At 39.1% G+C, this 20727-nt stretch overlaps 1 long non-coding RNA gene and 1 pseudogene across 1 annotated transcript in view; one reads left to right on the top strand and one right to left on the bottom strand.

Annotated features, from left to right (window-relative positions):
- Positions 1–623: 623 nt before the first annotated feature.
- On the bottom strand, positions 624–1553 carry LOC123609129 (annotated as a pseudogene).
- An 11488-nt stretch (positions 1554–13041) lies between these two features.
- LOC123599038 overlaps positions 13042–20727 on the top strand; it is a 39817-nt gene continuing 32131 nt past the window's right edge. The window contains exon 1 of the long non-coding RNA XR_006712946.1: positions 13042–13593. This is a non-coding gene — a long non-coding RNA (uncharacterized LOC123599038). The remainder of the gene's footprint in view (positions 13594–20727) is intronic.

The following is a 20727-nucleotide window of genomic DNA, read 5'->3' on the forward strand; positions in this document are numbered from 1 at the left end:
CCAACCAAGGAAAACTGCTATAGGGTTTTCCTGAGCTAGTTACATGATACTAAAAAAGTTTGGCCAATAGAGCCAGATGGTTGGCAAATCAGGGAGACAAATCGCTATGACCTGGCGGTCAAGGGCATAGACTTGAGCCAGGCAGCCCAGTTCTGCCACTTCCTATCGATGTGACCTTATCCTCACTGGTGTCGGTTTCCTTACTTCAGAGTAGAGATGTTAACAGTATCTATTTCGTAGGTTTGCAATGAGGATTATATTAATATATTAAAAGTGCCGAGAACAGTGCCTGAATAAAGGTTTGCTCTCATTACTACCTCATCCAAAAAGGTAGGCACAGGAATGCAGATATCTCTTCAAGATCTGATTTCATTTCCTTTGGATATGCCTAGAATATGGAATTGCTGGGTCATAAGGTAGTTCCATTTTTAATTTTTTGAGGAACCCCCCCCCCAACACTGTGTTGCATAATGGCTACATCAATTTACCTTCCCATCACCAACACACAGGGGTTCCCTCTTCTTCACATCCTCATCAACATTTGTGACCCTTTTTTGTTTTTCCATGCTGTCTTATCTTTAATTAAATATAAAGACTTCCAATCACATCACCGAAAGACCATTTTACCCGCCACTCTGTTTGGCCACCAGTCTCTCGTCTCTCTCTCTCCAGCAATGGTGAGGTAGATACCACTTCCATGGGGGGAGGGAAATAAATGGTTCATTGCCTTTGCCAACAACAGAAACATTGGACAGCCAAGTGACAAAGCAGTTGCCATTGGCATCTTTCATGTGAACTACAGCAAAAGAAGCAAGGTGTCTCTCTGTTGGTGATCACACCAATTCTTCCCAGGTTAGCACCTCCAGTCATCATACACAGGCACAGATTACCAGTGTCAAACTTGATGAACTCAGCAATCTTTCCCTCCTCTAAATCAATCTGAGTGGTCTCATTCGCCTTGATGAGGGGATCAGGATAGCAGATGGTATGAACATCATGGGTCACCAGATTCCTTTTGCCCCCTACAAAGGTATTTCTCCTTTGCACAATTTATACTTGAACGGCAAAACCAATGCTTGGTGTCGTGGATCAGATGGAAATTCTCCCCAGTCTTGACAATGCTGATGATGCCCATAAAATTAGCAGGGTAGGTTCTATCAGTTCAGAATTTGCCAACAGTCATAATAAATAATAAAATGCTGCATAAAGACCTTCTTCACTTCATCTCCTGTTAGGGCATACTTAAGTCTATTCCCTAGGAAAATGATGAGAGGGAGACTTTCCTTCAGCTTATGGAACCAGTAGATAGACAAGGGGCAAACACACTGGTCAGTTTATCTAGTGTCCAATGCTTTAGAGCTGCTACACACTTCAGAGGCTTCTTGGGACCATGAGCCCCAGCTGTGCTAGGCGTAGATAGAGCTGTTATCATTTGTTTGAAGATAGCCATTCTAAAAGGTGTGAGATGATCTCTTATTGTGGTTTTGATTTGCATTTCCCTGATGATTAGTGACATTGAGCACCTTTTCATATATATACCTGTTGGCCATTTATGTCTTCTTTCGAGAAATGTCCATTCAGGTCCTTTGCCCATTCTTCAATCGGATTATTTTTATTTTATTTTATTTTATTTTATTTAATTAATTAATTAATTTATTTATTTATTTTTGCCACTGAGGTTGTACATTCATTGCAGGATTATTCACAATAGCCAAGATACGGAAACAAATTAAATGTCCATTGACAGATGAACAGATAAAATGTGGTACATACATACAGTGGAATATTGTTTAGCTGTAGAGAGTCAGGAAATCCTGTCATTTGCCACAACATGGTTGAAATTGGAGGACATCATCCTAAGTGAAATAAGCCAGACCTAGAAAGACAAATACTGCATGATCTTACTTTTAGAATATAAAATAGTCAAGGTCATACAAACAGAGGGTACAGTGATGGTTGCCAGAGGCTGAGGGGAGGGAGAAATGGGGAGATTTTGATCAAAGAGTACAGGTTTCAAGTACACAAGATGAATAAGTTCTGGAGATCTGCTATACAGCATGGTTATTACAGTTAAAAGAAAACTATCGTATACTTGAATTTTGCTAAAGAATAGATCTTAAGAGTTCTCTACACATACACACACAAGGAAAGAAAGCAAGAAAAGAAAATCGTAGCTATGTGAGGTGATAGATATGTTAATCAGCTTGATTGCGGTAATCATTCCACAATGTAAATGTTTGTCAAAACACCAGGTTGTACACCTTAAATATATACAATGTTTATTGGTTAATTATACCTAAATAAAACTTTAAAGAAAGGTAAGCATAGATGAGTTAACAGCTCTTGTATAGATGAGGCCTTAATTGAGAAATGTCAACCACTACTCAATAGCCTATAAAGCAAACTTACTCATCTTTGAAACCAATAGAAGTTGCTATAAAACTTTAATGAATATATTTGGGCTATATAATAAAATAAAACCACAATTTTTATTTACAATAACACTTTGAGCACACTTGAAGTGAAACTGTCTTTTATCTCACTGACCCTACAGAAATTTACTATGTTCCATTTTATTCCTCTTAAGATAGAAAGCATTCTGGTATCAATATATTATAGTATCTGAAATTTTTTTATCTTCTAATATTATAATATTGTAAGCCTCCATTCTTATGTCTCCCCAGCTCTGTGTAAAATGTATCACATATATTTTTTGATTTGGATATGCCTTTAAACCAGATAAATTTCATTGTATACATTAGAGGCAATATACGTTTAACATGGAAAAGAATCACTGATAATAATAGGATACATTAAGTTGGCAACAGTTGACTGTTGCCCTATTGAACTGGGATTAAGCTATCAGACAGTCCTCAAAAGTAAATACCTTGATAGAATGATCACAATGGAATTTAGAAATTAAATACAAAAGACTATGTTAATGTCGTATAAATGGGAACATGAGAAAATATCAAAGTTGAAGTTTTTGTTGGAAGATGAATTCGAAATGATCTCTTATGCATATGCAACTTTTAATACATACTCTCTGAGGTACATTTACACTCACATTTAGAAGTCTAATTAGTAATAAAAAGGAAAGAGTTCGTAATGATAGCACCCTGCTCTTAGGGTCCCTATTATAGATTCTGAAAACAAATTCATTAATATCTTAATATATGTGATGTCATTTTCTACACTTACATTCTTTCAGCCCCAAAGATGTAAGCTTCCCCCCCCCCCCTTTTTTTTTTTCCTTTACATTGAATCTGTAAATTTCAAGCCTGGGGATCTTGTTACTTTCAAAGCCAGACTTTTGACATTTTTTTCCTGCAAAACAAAAGATTTGGGGGGGGCGGATAGCCATCATGCCCTGAAATATGTGCTTTTTCTAATGTGTGCTGTTTCTTGGAAAGGCTAACAGGCGTTTGGATAGTGAACCATCAAAAAAACACCACTTCTAAGGCTTCTCTTTTAGGCTATTATGGGTAGAATGCCTCTTAACCCTTGAGGCAACTCAACAATTGAGTTAAGGAGATTTTCATGTATCGGTTTTGCCTGTCACATGGTTGACTTAACTTCAGGATATACTTTGCTGCTGAAGGTTCATTTCCCTCCATTTGTTAAGTGGCTAATTATAAAGGTTCACAAAAGAATTGACACAAGGGAAAGAGAGGGGCCTGGCTTCTCTCCGCAGCCCCAAGAGGCCTGTACAAGTGTCATTTGTAAAAACAGAGCACAAATTAAGCAATGGCCATAATAAGCTGCCAGTAGCTGGGGTATAATGAAAGGGGAATTCTTATGTCAATGCAAAGCAGGCACTAAACTGTTAGGGTTTTTGTTTATTTTTTTACATTGACAACTAAGCCCAAATATAAGTCATCCTGTTTAAGCTTCTACTGCAAAAATAAAATTTTAAAGCTGAGTTGACCATAACAAGCTAAATAAAAAGACGATTTTAGACCTGCAGCTAGGATTTACAGGTTTATTTTCTCTCGATCATGTATTGAAAGTACTTTTGAATCCCAGTAAAAATGGCTTTTATTTCCTGAATAAACACATATTTTAAATAAAGTTATTAGAAATAATAACCAGAAATAGGAGTGTGACATGATATCTGTATTAAGAAACATTCTCCATCAGATAACAGTCGGCTTTCCTATTTACACCCAATACCATGAATTCTAAATACCAGCCTTTTTAACGTTTGAAAAAGCATAAACAACAAAGAAAACTCCCTTTACTTAGGCATATGAGAGCTAATGAAACAGACTGGAAATTGCTGCATTGTTTCTACCTTTCATCAAAACATCCCTATGCATAGTATTCGCATCATTATGTAAGACATTTGCAAATATGTATAATGCTTTTGCCTATGGGAAAACTCTCCTGCTCTAATGTATTCCTGAAAGATGAATGAACAATTCTTTAGGTATGATAAAAAGATTCAGAGGGCTGGATAGAGCAGTGATATTAAAGCTACAAGCTCATCATTTAATTTTCTTTCTTTTTAATGTCAGCTGCTAACACTGCAGGTCTCTGTTTTACTTAATTTTTTCCCCTGCAAACTCACCACTTCTTTTCCAATTCCTTCTCTGATTCAAGATCAGCAACCCCCAAATTGCTGAAGGCTGCCTGCTTTGATACTTCAGCAGGGATCTTGTGAAGCTAGAAGTATTCTCTGGCTTCAGATCTCTGATCTGGATTTTCGCCTGATTTGGGATTTTCAGTAGCATCTGAAACAATTGTGGAAACTGGGGCATCAGCAGATATCCATCTCATTACCAGCTGAATTTAGTAATCAGACCAGGAGCTGATTCTTAGTGCGTATGGGGGCTCCACTTAGACTGAAATTGTAAAAATGTGAAAAGAATTTTCATCAGATTTTTGAAAGGAGATGGATGGGTAATAATGGGACTAACAGACTGGAGGAAATTAGAACATAAATACCAGCAGAGGTGTAGCCCCAACACAGGAGCACACGTGAGAGGTTCTGCACTTGGAGACATCAGGTATCTGATGGGTACAAAGCCAAGAAGATATGATTGGGCTAAAGGTCTGTGTACAGTCATTAAATTTCCCAAGAACACTAGAGTTTTATTTTTTGAGAGAAACTGAGCAAAAAGTCTCCATAATTCAGGTACAATAGGCTCAAAAGGGGTTAGGCTCAAGATGTGGGGCTGAAAACAGAGTGATTTGATTAAGAGAAGTAGGTTAGAAGAGTCCTTACCACCAATCAGAAAAAAAGAAAAATGGAAGGACTCTTCTTTGGGGAAATTGAACTGACTTTAAAGAGAGCTTTTGATAAAAAAGGTGACTTTGCTTCCTGATGAGTCTGCAGTGAAATCTTTCAGTGGAAAAGTCCCATCCACACATGTAGAGCCTCTGATTTGCTCTTAATGCTTCATTCATAAACGTTGACAGACAATAAGGGATCATCAGGCATCTTAGTAAAGCCTCCAATATGAGAATGAGGATAAAAAATAATCATACAAAGGAATCCAGAGCTGATGGACAATTCAGGTTATAGAAGAAAGTTAAAAATAATAGTAATATCCTTAGAGAGTCAAGAAAAGATATTGTGTTCATAAAACAAGAACTGGGTGTTTTGAAAAAGAACAAAGAACAAGAAAGAGCTCTTATAAATGAAGAATAGAGGGGCACCTGGGTTGGTCAGTCAGTTAAGTGACCGACTTAGGCTCAAGTCATGATCTCACAGTTTGTGGTTCGAGCCCTGCGTTGGGCTCTGTGCTGGACACTTGCTTAGAGCCTGGAGCCTGCTTCCGATTCTGTCTCTCCTTCTCTCTCTGCCCCTCCCCTGCTTATGCTCTTTCTCACTCTGTCTCTCAAAAATAAATAAATGTAAAAAAAAATTTTAATAAATGAAGAATAGAGAAGCCAAAATAAAAATGTAATAGAAAGGCTGATAAAGAAAATTCTCCAGAATATATGTCAAAAAGACAAAGAAATGGAAAATGGTAGAATAAAAAAGAAATTAGTCAATCGAGAAGATATAACCTTTTATTAAGAACAGGTCTACAGAGAATAGAGAGAATGGAGGAAAGAAAATTATCTAAAAAATAACATAAGAAAAGCATTCAGAACTGAGGGCATTTATCCTCAGGTTATAAGAATATTGTAAGTACTCAGCCCAATAAATGAAAAAACAAAACAAAACAATGACAACAACAACAAAATAAACCAAGTCACGTCAGCATGAATCTTGACAACATTAAGGATAAACAAGAAATCTTAAATAGTTCAAGAAATAAAGAAGGAAAGGAAAATAGGACAAATAGATTAAGAAAAAGACAAAAGACAAAACAATAGGTCACATATAAAAAACACAGAAACAGAATGGCATCAGATTTCTCAAAAACAACCTTGAAAACTAGAAGTGGAAAAATCGCTTCCAAAACTCTAAGGCAAATGACTTTAAACCCCAAATTTTACATTCTGAATATTCTTAATTGGCTCTGAGAATAGAATAAATTTATATTTAGAGACCAGGAATCCAAAAATTTTACCTACCATCAGCTGTTTTTAGGAGACTACTGCAAGTTATAATCCAGAAAAAGTAAGAAATGAATCAAGACAGGAGATCCAGAATATAAACACTCATAATACTAGGGTAAAAAAAGTCCTGATTTGTTCGGAACAGTCTTGGTTAAGTCCAATTGTTTTGGCATAATTATTAATAGCACTCCTTTTATTCTTAAAGGTGTCCTAGCTATCTATTTCTAAGGGTGGATATCTCTATTCATATTTCATGACATTGAAGACTTTTAACCAAAATTTCTCCATTTTGGTTCAATGTCAAAAACCATGATGAAACCAGTGGATTAATTTATATACAATCTGAGAAATAGATCAGAAAATATACATGATTATCTGAAGCTATGAAATAATTATGAGCAAACCTTTCATTGACAAATGCAACTTTCCTCCAGGTAAAGTTAGTAACTAAACAAAAGCAGAATATATATATATATATATATATATATATATATATATATATATAAATAAGGTTCCAACACTCATAAATTTCATTCAGATGTTTTACTCATTTTTGCTACTCATATAGGTCAATAGAAAATGCTTAACAAAGGTTGCTTTCATCATAAAAGGCATCTGTAAGGATGACCATGAGATGCTAGTGTATGGATTCCATTGACATAATCTCAGTTTCTTTGATTCACCATCAGTTGTCTTTATAGTTGAAATATGGATCCCGGGTGCCTGGGTGGCTCAGTCAGTTAAACGTCTGACTTTTGATGTCGGCTCAGGTTGTGATCTCCTGGTCATAACATTGAACCCCTCGTCGGGCTCTGTGCTGATTGGAGCCTGCTTGGGGTTTTCTTTCTTCCCCTCCTGTCCCTCCCCTGCTTGTGCCAGCACTTTCTCTCTCTCAAAATAAATGAACAAACATTCAAAAACCAATATGGATCTCTTTATTTTGAGCCTAAAAATGAAAATGTCTAAAGTGTATATACATTTTTTTAAGATGATCTGAACATAAAAATTAACTAGTTCACAGAATGCCGAACACGGGGCATTGTGCTAAGTGCTACCCACACACACCTAGAGATGGTTAAATTCTCGGGCTTTAGAAGGGCCAGAGCTCTGACTAGCTGTGTGGCTTTGGGGACAGTTACACAATCCCTCTATGCCTTAGTTTCCTCACCTATAAAATGTCCAACACCTCACAATTCGGTGTGCTTCGGATCAAATACCGTTTTATGTTTCGTTATAGGGATGTTTCCCAAATATTGTTGCATTCATTACTAAGTCTTTGTCAGAGTTGTCTTAACAATGTTGGTAAGTTAGGTCTTCTTTCCCCCAAAACATTGGAGAAAGCTATACTATGTAGCTTAAAATATGAGTGCATAGTGCACCATTATCCTACTCAACAGAAATGAATATAGAAGGGAAGATACTCACCTATGTGACTGTCACCCACAACTCCCTTTTCTTTTTCACCTGGAAGTATGAACAGGAGACCAGGAACAGCTGGCCAAAGAGTTCACTAGGCTGCTTAGAGAAGCCGTGGATGGAGTCCAGGTCTTTTTCTATGGATCCAGTTAAGTACAGCACCCAAGAAGCCAAGAAGATAGAAAACATGAGAAATATCTTACCTGGCACACCATGATTCTAGCTGGTACCTGTTGTTCCTGAAGCCATGACAACGTGAGCCAGATAATAGGTGAATGCTGGCAAGTTTCTTAATAAAGATGCAATGATAAGTCACTTTCTAAATACTTATCGGTGTCTTCAAAATGTATAAGCTGTCTGATAATTTAAGCATAATTGTGTTGACATCATTTCTTCTAAGATTTAAGGATAAAAATATACGGTGTGCTATTTTCTTTTTTTTTTTTTCTTTCTTTCTTTTTATACACATGAAGCAAGTGATGAGTAAAGAATTGAAGTTTTCTGGTGAATGAAACAGCCAGACCACTTTTCATGACAAAGTTGGTAATTAGAAGGCCAATTTAATGGTGAATCAGGCAGAAATATTCAAACCATGACAAATGACTTTAATAATGCAGCTTGCAATGCTTGAACAGAAATAAATTTCACTTCCTCAAACTCTCGCCTTTTCTGCCTGCCTGGAAGATAGAACTGTCCAGGAGGTATTTTGTACCCTTTATTCAGTAAAGCTTTTACTAGATTTTAAGCGACCAAATAGCTTGCAAATGCAAAACATCATTCAACTTCTTATGATTTTTTTTTTTTCCTGAAGGTAGACCGTGTTCAGAATTCTGAGTAAGTCAAGATTTATTTTTCTTCTGTTCTGCTTAGCCCCGCAATAGTGTTTTATTGTTGCCGCTCTGACTTGAGGTATTAAAGGGAGCTACATTGGCCTCAAAATTGAAAGCTAATTTTGGTGTTTGTCATAAGTTTGTTAAGACCACATGCATTCCACAGTTTGAAAAATTTCATTATTCTGTCCATGCTGGGGCTTCGTAATTGGATAGTAAGGATGTTCAAAGACTAATTTAGTGAATTGCACAATATTTTAAATGGAATTATGCAGGTTTATGGGTCCTCGGGGGATTCAGCTAGGAGCCTCTCGAGAAAATCTGTTTATCAGTAAATGATATTAGCAGCTTTCACCTAGCTTTTGTCTTCATTAAATTGCTGCTCTCCCAATTGAGGGTCACATCTGAGGCCTGCTTTGATAATTTGTCATTATTGTCTTGTTTATTGGAGCATAAAGTTGATACAGGCCAGGCTGTGCTGTTTATATACAATGTGCAAAGAAGTTTCTATTAACAATTTCACCAGTGCTAAATCAAAGTGGAATTTTTCAGGGTTCAAGAAAGGGGATCATTTGTAGCATTCTAATTTCCTCTAAAACTCTCTGAGTACATGCCATGCCCCCTTCTCTAATATGTATAACACATAATGGCCTGGCTAGAGCCAATCCTCTGCAGACTTTGTAAAAAATTCATTCTTATCTTTAAAAATAAGTGTTGAAAGTTGAAAGTCTTTCTATAGTATTGAGCCATCCTGCAAAACCCAATCCATGCCACAGACATCTCTTAAAGTATGGCATTCTCACATAGTGACCATTAACTATTTATCTTAATAGACTTGTGGTTATATTGAGATATTAAAATTGGTAAGAAACACGATGAAGCATACTTTCCACTGAACTTCCGAGTTCTAAATCCGGCAATAGAAGGGGCAATCCTGGAGAGCTTGTTCGGGGCATATTTGAACGTATCACTGAGTACGTCTAAAATCAGTTGGCTTCTGATCATGCTTTCTGTGTGGATTGCCATGAGGTATTCTTTGCCAGTGATGATATGGGATCTGGAACTGGGGAACAGGGCAAATAGACTCCATTTTCAACCAGGTCTGTGATTCAAGACATTTTTTTCCCTGGGAGATTTGCATATTTCATGACTGGCTCTGCTTCTTCTCAGCAAAATCATTTGGGGGACCTTGGTCTTCCCTCTGTGTACGATCTGGGGTTGTTCTGTCCACTGGTTGGTTCAGACACATCTCCCTCTCCCCCCACCATCTCCCATTCCTCCAGCCTCTATTCTCAGTCCCTATGCCCCCAGCAGCAATACTGTTTATGTCTCTACAAGAGACTAGGCCCAGCAGGAAGGAGAACGGAAGTTTAGTGGCCAGTGTCCACCATACTTTTGTGGCTCAGCCGGCGAGAAAGAAACTCCCAGTCCCCTGCAACACGAAGGGCAAATTCTCTGTTGGAGTTCACCCAGGTTATCAGCAGCTCCCACGGGTTTGATCATACACATCCAGCGTCCCCATTGCCTGAACCACCTTTGGCCCTGCTCTCCCTGGGAGGGAGGTTCAGAAGGCCAGTGCTCATTCAGGGACCTAACTATATTTTAACACAAAGTGCACAGGGGTTTTGGGGATGGAAGGAAGGAAAAGACCAACCCTTCAAGGGTAAGGACAAGTAGAAATATAAGTTCCACCCTCTTAAGGGCTCAGAATGATTGCTTAGGCCTTCCTTATGTAAGTTCTCAGGCCAGGAGCCTAGCCAACCTCATTTTTATATACTATTACCTAGCACATCCACAGCTTTCAAAGATTTATGGTTATTATCGCCATCCACTCACCCACATAATCACCAGCCTTTCACTTTAAAATGGTTAAAAATTGTTTCATGGATTGCAGATCATTAATGTAAATTAGACTATTTCTATATTTGATTTCTTAATTTTTAACAGGAAAAGAACAGCTCTCACACATACACTCTTTTTTTTTTCACTTGAAAATTTTAAATGGCTCTCCAGACACCTCTTTCAATAACTCTTACCCTCCAAAGCTAGGCTGCCTTTTAATTTCACTTTAAAATAGCTACATTGGGACCATAATATGATTAGAACTAATGAATATTGTGGAGAGAAGCAAGAAAAATTTTATTTAAAATCTTTAAAAAGTATAAATACTTCATGTGAGTAAGGACCTGTGGTTTATCCCGGCTCGGTCAAGGACTCAATTTTGATTCTCAGGAACAGTCATCGGAGCTCATCAGGTTTCACCTTGTTCATCCTCCAAAGGATCATGACTCCAAAGCTTCCTCACTGGATGGTAGGAAGCAATTGTGTTAAAATAAGTTAACATCTCATAATAATAATGATAATAGTAAAATTGTCTAAGTGAAAAGGCAATAGAAACTACTTATATAGTGGATCTAATAAAACCTTGCTCATTTTCCCTTTAAGGAGCTCTGGACACAGAGAGCATTAGCAGGATGCTACCAAATAGACATTGTATAAAATTGCCAACTTGTTAACGAATGTTTTAATTTTACCTAAAAAGTTCATTCTTTGGAAGGAATTCTGTAGTCTTGACTAGTTTCTTTCCTTTACACTGATTTCTCAAGCTTAACAAGCAGGCATCTGGAATTTGCTTAGTAGTCTCTGAAATTTAAGACTTGGATGTCAAAATCTGCACTGCTTAAGGAAGTCGAAATGAACTGTTGTTGCCAAAACATAGTTGCACCTTCCTGAGACCTTTGCAACCCTTAGCCACTCCTCCATGCATTGTAACTTTCCCACCGTGCAGGTTTTTTCTTAAGGCTTGGGCACTGTTGCCACTCTATCGTGCCATTGCTACGAGACAAGAGGCACTTAAAAATTTTTTCTTAATATTTATTTATTCTTGGGAGACAGAGAGGGGTGGAGCAGAGAGAGAGAGAGGGAGACAGAATCCGAAGCAGGCTCCAGGCTCTGAACTTCAGCACAAAGCCCTAAGTGGGGCTCGAACTCGCTGACCGCAAGATCATGACCCCAGCCGAAGTCGGATATTTAACCAACTGAGCCACCCAGGCGAGAGGCACTTTTTCATCACCTAAGCAGCTTCAGTCTGATTTCTTCATAGAACACTTTAAGAACGCTTGGTGACTTATTTTGGACAGAGGCAGCTAAAACTGTATTCATCAAAGCAGCAAGGTTAGTCCCACTTGCAGAGTTTGGAGACACAGCAGCGTGGAAGAACCCTGAACACTGCCGTTAGCCAAGGACCCAAGGCTACTGTCGATTCTGCAACCTGGGGCAAGTGTCCTCAAGACTTGGCTTATTCCCCTCTGCCGAGGAGTGATGGCAGGGAGAAGAGGCTTTGGCCTACTGAGTACTCCTCATGACAGCCTGTGGACCACCTCAGGGGTTCAGAGAGAAGAGCTGGTATTTTTCCCATTGTTCAGACCGGGCAGATGTGCTCGGCTCCGTCACAGTCCAGGGATCAAAGCTGGGATTCCAGCGCAATGGCCGGAAGCACACAACTTTGTAGGAATACTGTAGCCTCGAGAGAAGACTAGAAGTAGGCTTGTCAGCAGAAACAAACGAATCTATGTTCATTTTTCTTCTTCTAGCTTCGGTATTCTTATTTTCTGCTTAGGCTTGAGCTTATTTAATTCTGCTATGGAATTTTAAAAGCTAGGCATTTCTCTGGCAGTTCTCATATTTGGTGAGAAATGATGAATATACAGAATGCTTTTGGCTTTAAAAGCATTAGCTATTTGGAAGTGGCAGTATATATTGATAGATAGAATCCCAAACTGGGGCCAAAGAAGATCTAAAAGTTCTACTCCTTGACCCATAAAACCGAAAACTAGTTCCTACCTCATTCTCTCAAGGCTCATTGCAACTGAAGGACTTATCCATCGCTGTATTGAACAGCAAACAAAAAAAGTTTTGGAGAAAAGAGGTTTATGTTCAGCTTCTAAGCAAAAATAAAACAACACTATAATTTGATTTAGTTATCAGATTCAGAAATATAGACATTTCTACTTCAATGCAAGTAAGCACAACTTTGAAGAATTACTTGCCCATCGATATGATCATGTTCTGAAATGGAATTTACTTAATTTGGGAAAGAAATTTTTGCAGACACTGTTTTATGTATGTTTCTTTGTTGTGAATACGTATCAGCTTCATTTTTCAGGAAATTGACCATTGAAACATTTCTTTCCAAGTAAGTGCTTGTAAGCCCTAGAATATGGGGTCTTTATTCCCTGAAGAAGCAGAAAATGCCTCAATGAATTCTTCCCTTACCCTTTGAATCAGCTTGCACTTTAAAATGTTGTGCTTTTTTATTTTAGTTGGGAATCTATTTATATTCTTGTTAATGGGAAGATATTAGGGACTTTTGTTACAAACACACCAGTGCTGTGTGTTAAGGGCTCGAAGCAGGGGCAGGGAGATAAAGGGAAGGTGAGAAACAGAAAACACGGACAAAAAGAGCCAAGAATTATAAGATGGCTGATAATGTTACAGAAAGTTCAAAAAATAAGGAAAATAATAGATGGATAAGTAAATAACAACATAGGTTCTATTGTTCTATTGAGCATTTTGATTATGTAGCTTTTTAAGTTACTTACGTTAGCCTAAAAATTATAAGGAACTACAGTTCATATGCATTTTTTTCTATACCCAGATAAACCATATTCACGAGAATTCTGATTGGCCATGGATATATCTGGTCCTAGAACAAGAGGAAGTCTTGTTAAGCATTCCCCAGAGAGAAGAGGTCTTTCCAGGGCTACTAATGCTCTCTCCTGCAGGGTAAAGTGCCTTCTCAACTGGATGCCCACGCAATGACATTGCTTCCCTGGTGAGTTTCCCCTCTATGGCAGCTCGCAACTCCTGAGAACTGCTTTGTTACAAGACTGTCATGCTTCCCCCCAATTTTCACAGTTGTGGGGGCATTTCTTAAAATCATGTTATCCCTGAAAGCCGACCAAGCAATCTGTGGGAGGGAAGGGCAAAGGGAGGTAGGCATGCCTTTTCCCTCTCTTGAATTTCTCTACACTTGTCTGGGACTTTTCCAAAACCACCCCATGGTGGCAGTTCGCCCTAAAGTTTTACTTTTGTGTACTGCTGCCATCCAAATTATATTTATATTTTTATAGTCAGTTCCCTGTGCTAGGTATGGCTGATATTTTTCAGGACAGCGTGTATTTGAAATTGGACAAATTAAATGTTTGGCCAAGTTATGCTCCATGGAAACACCACTCCCATGAAATGTACCTGGGACAAAAGAAATATTTGGACATATAATTTTAATAAATGCTGCATACTATCTATCCCTCTTGGTTAGCTGCAATGCACATTAGTATATCAAAGCTCTGAGAAGTCCTGTAGAAACGATCCATTTCACTGCATTTAACCCAGTTCCCAATGAACTTAACATCCCTTTTTGGAGTAGCACCTGTGTATGTGCTATATAACTGGTTTGGGGAGGTATACCATTCAGCAAAGAATAGCTGAGGTACTCCAGACATGAAAAGAACTAACAGTTGATGAAATAGGACCAAGATCAAACAGGGATGATAAGAAGTATGATCAATCCATTTTCTTTTTTTTTTTTTTTAATGTTTATTTATTTTTGAGAGACAGAGCATGAGCTGGGGAGGGGCAGAGAGAGAGGAAGACACAGAATCTGAAGTAGGCCCCAGGTTCCAAGCTGTCAGCACAGAGCCCGACACAGGGCTTGAACTCATGAACCATGAGATCATGACATGAGCCGAAGTCCAATGCTTAACCAACTGAGCCACCCAGGCACCTCTGATGATTCCATGTTCTAATCCCACTTAATAGCCTGCTCCCTATCTATTCAGAATTGACCAACAGAAGTTGATATCCCTAGCATTGTTGCCTAGAAACACTGGCACAAAATTAGCAACCAAAATTAAACTTAAATATGCTTTTAAGTCTATGTCTTGTTTGCCTGTGTAAGCTGAAACACCACTAGAATTTGCTTCAATTACTTAACCCTTAGATCAACCAGTAGAATTTATTATATCATCATTTTTAACACCCAAATTACTATTCATATTTTTAAAGCTGGTGATGAAAGATGTTTCTGAAGCTGTGAGGTTGATTCGTCACACAGTGTATCCCAAATTGACCTTCATCTTAGGGTTCATACTCCATGCTTCAGTTTCTTCAAAGAACACAATTATAAAAGTGCAACCCCCAAATCAATGAGATGACATATTAGTTAAAAATATTCAAGTCTTGGGGCGCCTGGGTGGCGCAGTCGGTTAAGCGTCCGACTTCAGCCAGGTCACGATCTCGTGGTCCGTGAGTTCGAGCCCCACATCAGGCTCTGGGCTGATGGCTCAGAGCCTGGAGCCTGTTTCCAATTCTGTGTCTCCCTCTCTCTCTGCCCCTCCCCCGTTCATGCTCTGTCTCTCTCTGTCCCAAAAATAAATAAACGTTGAAAAAAAATTAAAAAAAAATATTCAAGTCTTTCTGACAAGGGAGACTCTTCTGGCAGCTGTTTTCTAAATAGTACGGAGAAATTATAATAATAGTTATACCTTCCATACACCACACCCCCAGCAAGTTGGAGAGGTTGCCACAAACGTAGATACATTTAGTCCTGCATTACAGTTGAAGACCTGACCATGCAATGACTTTATACACTGTGAGACTGAATTTTCTTTCTTTTTACAAGCTACCTTGCCTAGTGAAATTGGACAATTTATCACACAATTGCCTGCAGCAAATTTAGTATATGCAAGTGATTAGTTTGTCTCTTCCCCAAGCAGCTTTGATGCAGTTGGGTAAGAGTGGCAGCAGAAACAGAAGGTCACTTATAACACACATTCTCTAGGGAACCACTAATGGGCTATTGACCCTTTCCCACATCAGGTCGATGTGTCATATTTGATTCTGGTTCCTTGAGATATAATTTCCAAGTGGTGATGGTTCAAAGTCCACACAAGATGGGTTGTCGTATCAAGTTTTAAGCATGGCATTATTCACGCCCACGAAAGGCAGGTGCCAGCTGATTGGATTGGAGATAATTTTACCATTTCCATCTAGCCCAAGGCAAAGCAAAAATACACTATTGACAACACTGGTTAAGTTTAAATAACCATGTATGAATTATATTTTCATTCTTGGGTTACCTGGGTGGCTCAGTCAGTTGAGCATCCAACTCTTGCTTTCAGCTCAGGTCATGATCTCACAGTTCATGGGTTCAAGCCCCATGTCAGACTCTGTGCTAACAGTGAAGAGCCTGCTTGGGATTCTCTCTCTGTCCCTCTCTCTCTGCCCCTCCCCTGCTCATGCTTTCTCTCTCTCAAAACAAATAAACTAAAAAAGAATCACTCTTGTACTTAGCATCCTTCCCCCTCTCTCCCTTTAGCCTATTTCCATGAGGTTTGGGAAAGCAAGTCAACATTTTTGGTAAGGTGTGTCACTGGTATATTATTTATTTATTTTTAACGTTTATTTATTATTTATAGACAGAGACAGAGCATGAGCATGGGAGGGACAGAGAGAGAGGAAGACACAAAATCCGAAGCAGGCTCCAGGCCTACATGGAGCTCGAACTCACAAACCGCGAGATCATGACCTGAGCTGAAGTCAAATGCTTAACTGACTGAGCCCCCCAGGGACCCCACTGGTCTATTATTTAAAGAAAATTTAATGAGTCCCTTTTTTTTGCCAACTAATGGATTTTATTGCACTGCCATGAAAAAACTTTTCTATGAAGGATTTAAAACTATTTCAGATAAAATATTAGGTTCAGTCAACAATCCCTAATGTAAGAGAAGTGGTGCAGACAATCAGAAAGGTCAAATGGACAAGTGAGCCTTACTTTTTAAATTTAAAATGTGACTTTTTTTTTAATCCAGAATAGAATTACCTCTATGCATTCCAAGATCACATATTAAAGTTGATAGGTGTTTGAAGAGCATAGTCAAACCAACACGTTATCTATGTACGTCGTTTTCCTCCAACCGTAGAGAAGAGACCAAAGAACACTCAGAGGTGGGAGGAAGCCAGCATGGTGATGAAATGCTTTTCTTAGCTCAACGGCACGTTGGCAACTAAAGAACTGTTGTTGGGGAAGAGTGGGGGCTTTTTGAGGTGGAATAGTAGAGGTGGGTGAAAAGAAAGAGCTGGAGAACTACAGACGACAACACAGTGGGTGGAAGGAAGGTCCTCTCTGTCCAAAAAGGGTGCAGTTTTTCCTGCACAGCAGATTTCTCTCCCGCTCACCTTGTATATCTTATAGCCTAGACTCCGGACGCACAGGCAGGAGGGTGTAGACGTGGGAAAACAGCAACAGGAGGTGGAAATTGAAAGTTTCCTTGAATTTTCAAGACCTCGGGCCCCGGTAGTAGATTTAGAAAGCAGGTATATAACAAGCTTTCAATTTCTGGTGGCAGTAAACTTAGTTTGAAATCATCGATTTAGAAAGAGGGAGGTTTGAGCTCTCTAAGACCCACTAAATTACTGAGCCAGGCCAATTTATGATCTTCCGTGTGTTGCTGCAAAGAAAATTTTCCCTGCAGGTAAACTGTCTATCTGGAGCCAGAGTTATTAGAAGCAATTTTATGAGTGGGATCATTAATTATGACCTATGAAATTTTAATAAGTACCTTCTTCGGATCTTCTGTAGGAGCTGAGATCAAAGTGGCTCCAAACCATTGACACAAACTTGGTCCTCAGGAAGTCTGGCAAGCTTGCAAGGATTTGGGATCTCTATGCATTCTTCTATTTTCTTTGCTGAGGTTTTGTTAAAGGCATATATACATACATATGGATGTGCATACACACACACATGCGCGTGCACACACACACACACAAAACCCACATACACATGCATATATTGCAGCTTCAACAGATTTTTATTTACTTAATCCTGGTGGTCATAACTGACTTCATTCTTAAAATGTATTTGTATTTCTTAAGTACTACTTTTCTTTTTTAACTATAACTAAGAGAATCTATGGTGTGGTTGGAACATAAATGAACGTGAAGTAACGTACATTTATCCCCGGTCTGTCATATAACAGAAATATTCCCTTGGGCAACTGACTTAACTGAACTGGGCTTCTGTGTCTTACTCATGTGAACCACTCGTGTGGCCTGAGAGCTAATGGGAAAACAGGGCTACATGTTTATTAATATGTTTGTCTTTCAAATCTAAAATTCAATGGATACATGTTTCTCTAGATTCCAGTAAAATGGGGGCAATAACAGTACCTGCTTTAACCTTCACCTGCTGTGAAGACAGAAGAAGATAATCCTTGTAAGGCACCTCAAGGGGTATCTAGCACACAGCACACATCCCACGGGTGTTCATTCTTCTCTTATTATCTTTATTATCTCTGCTACATGGGAGGGAACAAAGGCATTTTAAAGAATATCTGGTTCAAAAAAGCTCTAAAAAGTGGAATAAGTGAAATTAAAGATCCATCATCTGGGGCATTGGGTGTTCCTAAAGCTGTTTAGTGACTGATATATGCTGTAGGTATTATAAGTGTGTAATATCTTCCTCCCATTTCTCCAAAATTAATATTTTTTGTTGCACACATGGATAGTGAAAACCCTCAATTAAAGAGTAAGAAGAGGGAAGGAAAAGAAAGAAAAGAGAAAAGAACAGGGAAGAGAAGAGAAAAGAAAAAAGAAAAGGAAAGAAAGGAAAGGAAAGGAAAGGAAAGGAAAGGAAAGGAAAGGAAAGGAAAGAAAGAAAAGAAAAGAAAGAAGAAAAGAAAAGAAAAGAAAAGAAAAGAAAAGAAAAGAAAAGAAAAGAAAAGAAAAGAAAAGAGGTGCTCCTGGATGCTTCTCTTAGAGCCCTACTAAAATTGACTACACGATATAAGGTCTTAGTAGAGAAATCAAAATCATGGGACTCACCTGGCTAGTTCTCTATGAGACAAGGCTGGTCAGATCAACACTCCAACAGATCACTTTCTTCTATATATGATAGAAGTAAGCAGAAATGATTTTGCTGTTTATGTCATTCCTGAGTCTAGCTTAGAAAATTGTACATTTCCTGCTATGTATCTGGAAAAAAGTTTTATATGCTGAACTTTTGCTAAAGTTACAAATTACTATCAAAACCAGTTGGCTGGTTAAAATTATTTTAGTTTTTTAATGAATAGCTTACCAGTCAAAGCATTGTTTTGTAATTAGCTCTCATGTCTCAGCAGTATGTCCGATGGATGACTAGTATATCCTGTTAGGCTGGGCTTTCCTTGGCAGACTAGCTCAAATTCTAGCTGTACCCGTGCCATCATGTTCAATCCTGTCTTCTCTAGACCCTTCTGCTGGCATTGCCAATGACCTCCATCTGCAGGATAGAGTCCCTTGAGTTCCACAGTCATCCTGATCTGATCAGAAGGTCAGCGCCAGTCTTCAGCCCACAATGGCAAGGTAGGGGTCCTGCTGACCTAAACCTCATCTCTGTTATTCCTTCCCTGCTTCCCTCACCCTTGGCCTAGACTGCAGACTGGATTTCTGCCTTAATTTCCCTCCAATCCTCCAGTTGCAGCTGGAACTGGAACTCTGTTCTATTCCCTGAGCTGCATGGATGAATCTCGTATCCCGGCCAGGAACTGAGCTGATGCTGAGCGGACACAGCAGCCACCTGGCAGCCTTTGGTACCAGCTGCTCCTTGATGGCACGTGCCTTGTCCAGGTATTCACGTCTGGACTTAACCCAACTCCGGACCAGGCTCAAGAATGCCACCCCATTTGCAAGAATCAGTCTCTAGAACTGGTTTCATTTCTCCAAACTCTTTTCTTACCTGGCCCAGGCTCTTCCTCACCGCCAGGGCTACTGACACCTCTGTAGGCTCTTGAGTCAGATAAGTAAGGTTATTACATCTGTCAGCCATTCCTCCTTCTCCACACTACCTTAATTACCGCCAGCAGGGATTAGGATGGCACTAACTTGAGCTCTCTTTCCTTTCTGCAATGTGAACATAACAGTTTTCAAGAACTCACTCTGATACCCTTCTCACCCTCCGCGCCTACTTCTGTTTGTGAGCACAGTCACTCTGTGGGCCTACCAAGGGTCATTGTCACTCCTGATCATGTTCTTATGACCCTGTCCCATACCCCTCACGGCCTCTTGGAAATGCACTCCGGGGAAGATGGCAAGTAAAGTAGGTTGTAAGTTGTGGCATTTCAGTGATTTCTTGGATAAATTGAATCAATGAATATTCCAGGGATGATATTTTATAGCTGTCTCTATTTTCACGTAAAGGAAGGGTCTTTGGCTTGCTTACTTTGCAGGCTATTGAGTGGACCAAATGAGATTAAGTACATGAAACCACTTGTCAACTCTCAAGTGCCATGCAGATGCAGTTACTCAATATAGTTGAGCTATATCCATTCATTACTAATTTTAGTTTCCAATATGGTATTGGATTTATTTATTCTGCTCATGTAGTAGATACAAATTTTTCAGAAGGTAGACGTCCATAAAAAGAGATTGTTACTTTCTAAAACTCAGTCTAATCTCTGCTTTGAACCTCATTCCCCCAGGTAACAGAGTACTTAATTTTGGTCAAACACCGCTAAATTGGTGTTTTCTGACATTTCAAGATTTCCCCAGGCTCCATTTATGTTCTGGGAAACATCACAGCTGGGCTACAGGGAAAGAAGTAGGAGACAGACTCCTGGTTTTCAGCTGACATCACCCTTGTTTCAGCACCCCCTGCTGATGCCCGAGTTCCCATCAGCCTCCAGCGCCCCTTGCGTTCTCTGCTTCCAGTCCACAGTCCTTCTCTCAGGCACTCGTTCCTCTTTTGGAGTCAGAGAAGCATTTGGATTCCCTCACTCAGCACTGCTAGAGATTGGAGAAACTAACCCGGTGTGCTGAAAACCACCACATCGCTCTTTCCACCACCCTAGTGCTCCACAAGATGGAAGCAAACAGGCTAAATCTTTGCTTTTCTGACTTGCCTCCATCTCCACAGACAAAAGAAATTTTTAGC

Source organism: Leopardus geoffroyi, chromosome A1, assembly GCF_018350155.1.
Source record: "Leopardus geoffroyi isolate Oge1 chromosome A1, O.geoffroyi_Oge1_pat1.0, whole genome shotgun sequence".
Taxonomy (NCBI): domain Eukaryota; kingdom Metazoa; phylum Chordata; class Mammalia; order Carnivora; family Felidae; genus Leopardus; species Leopardus geoffroyi.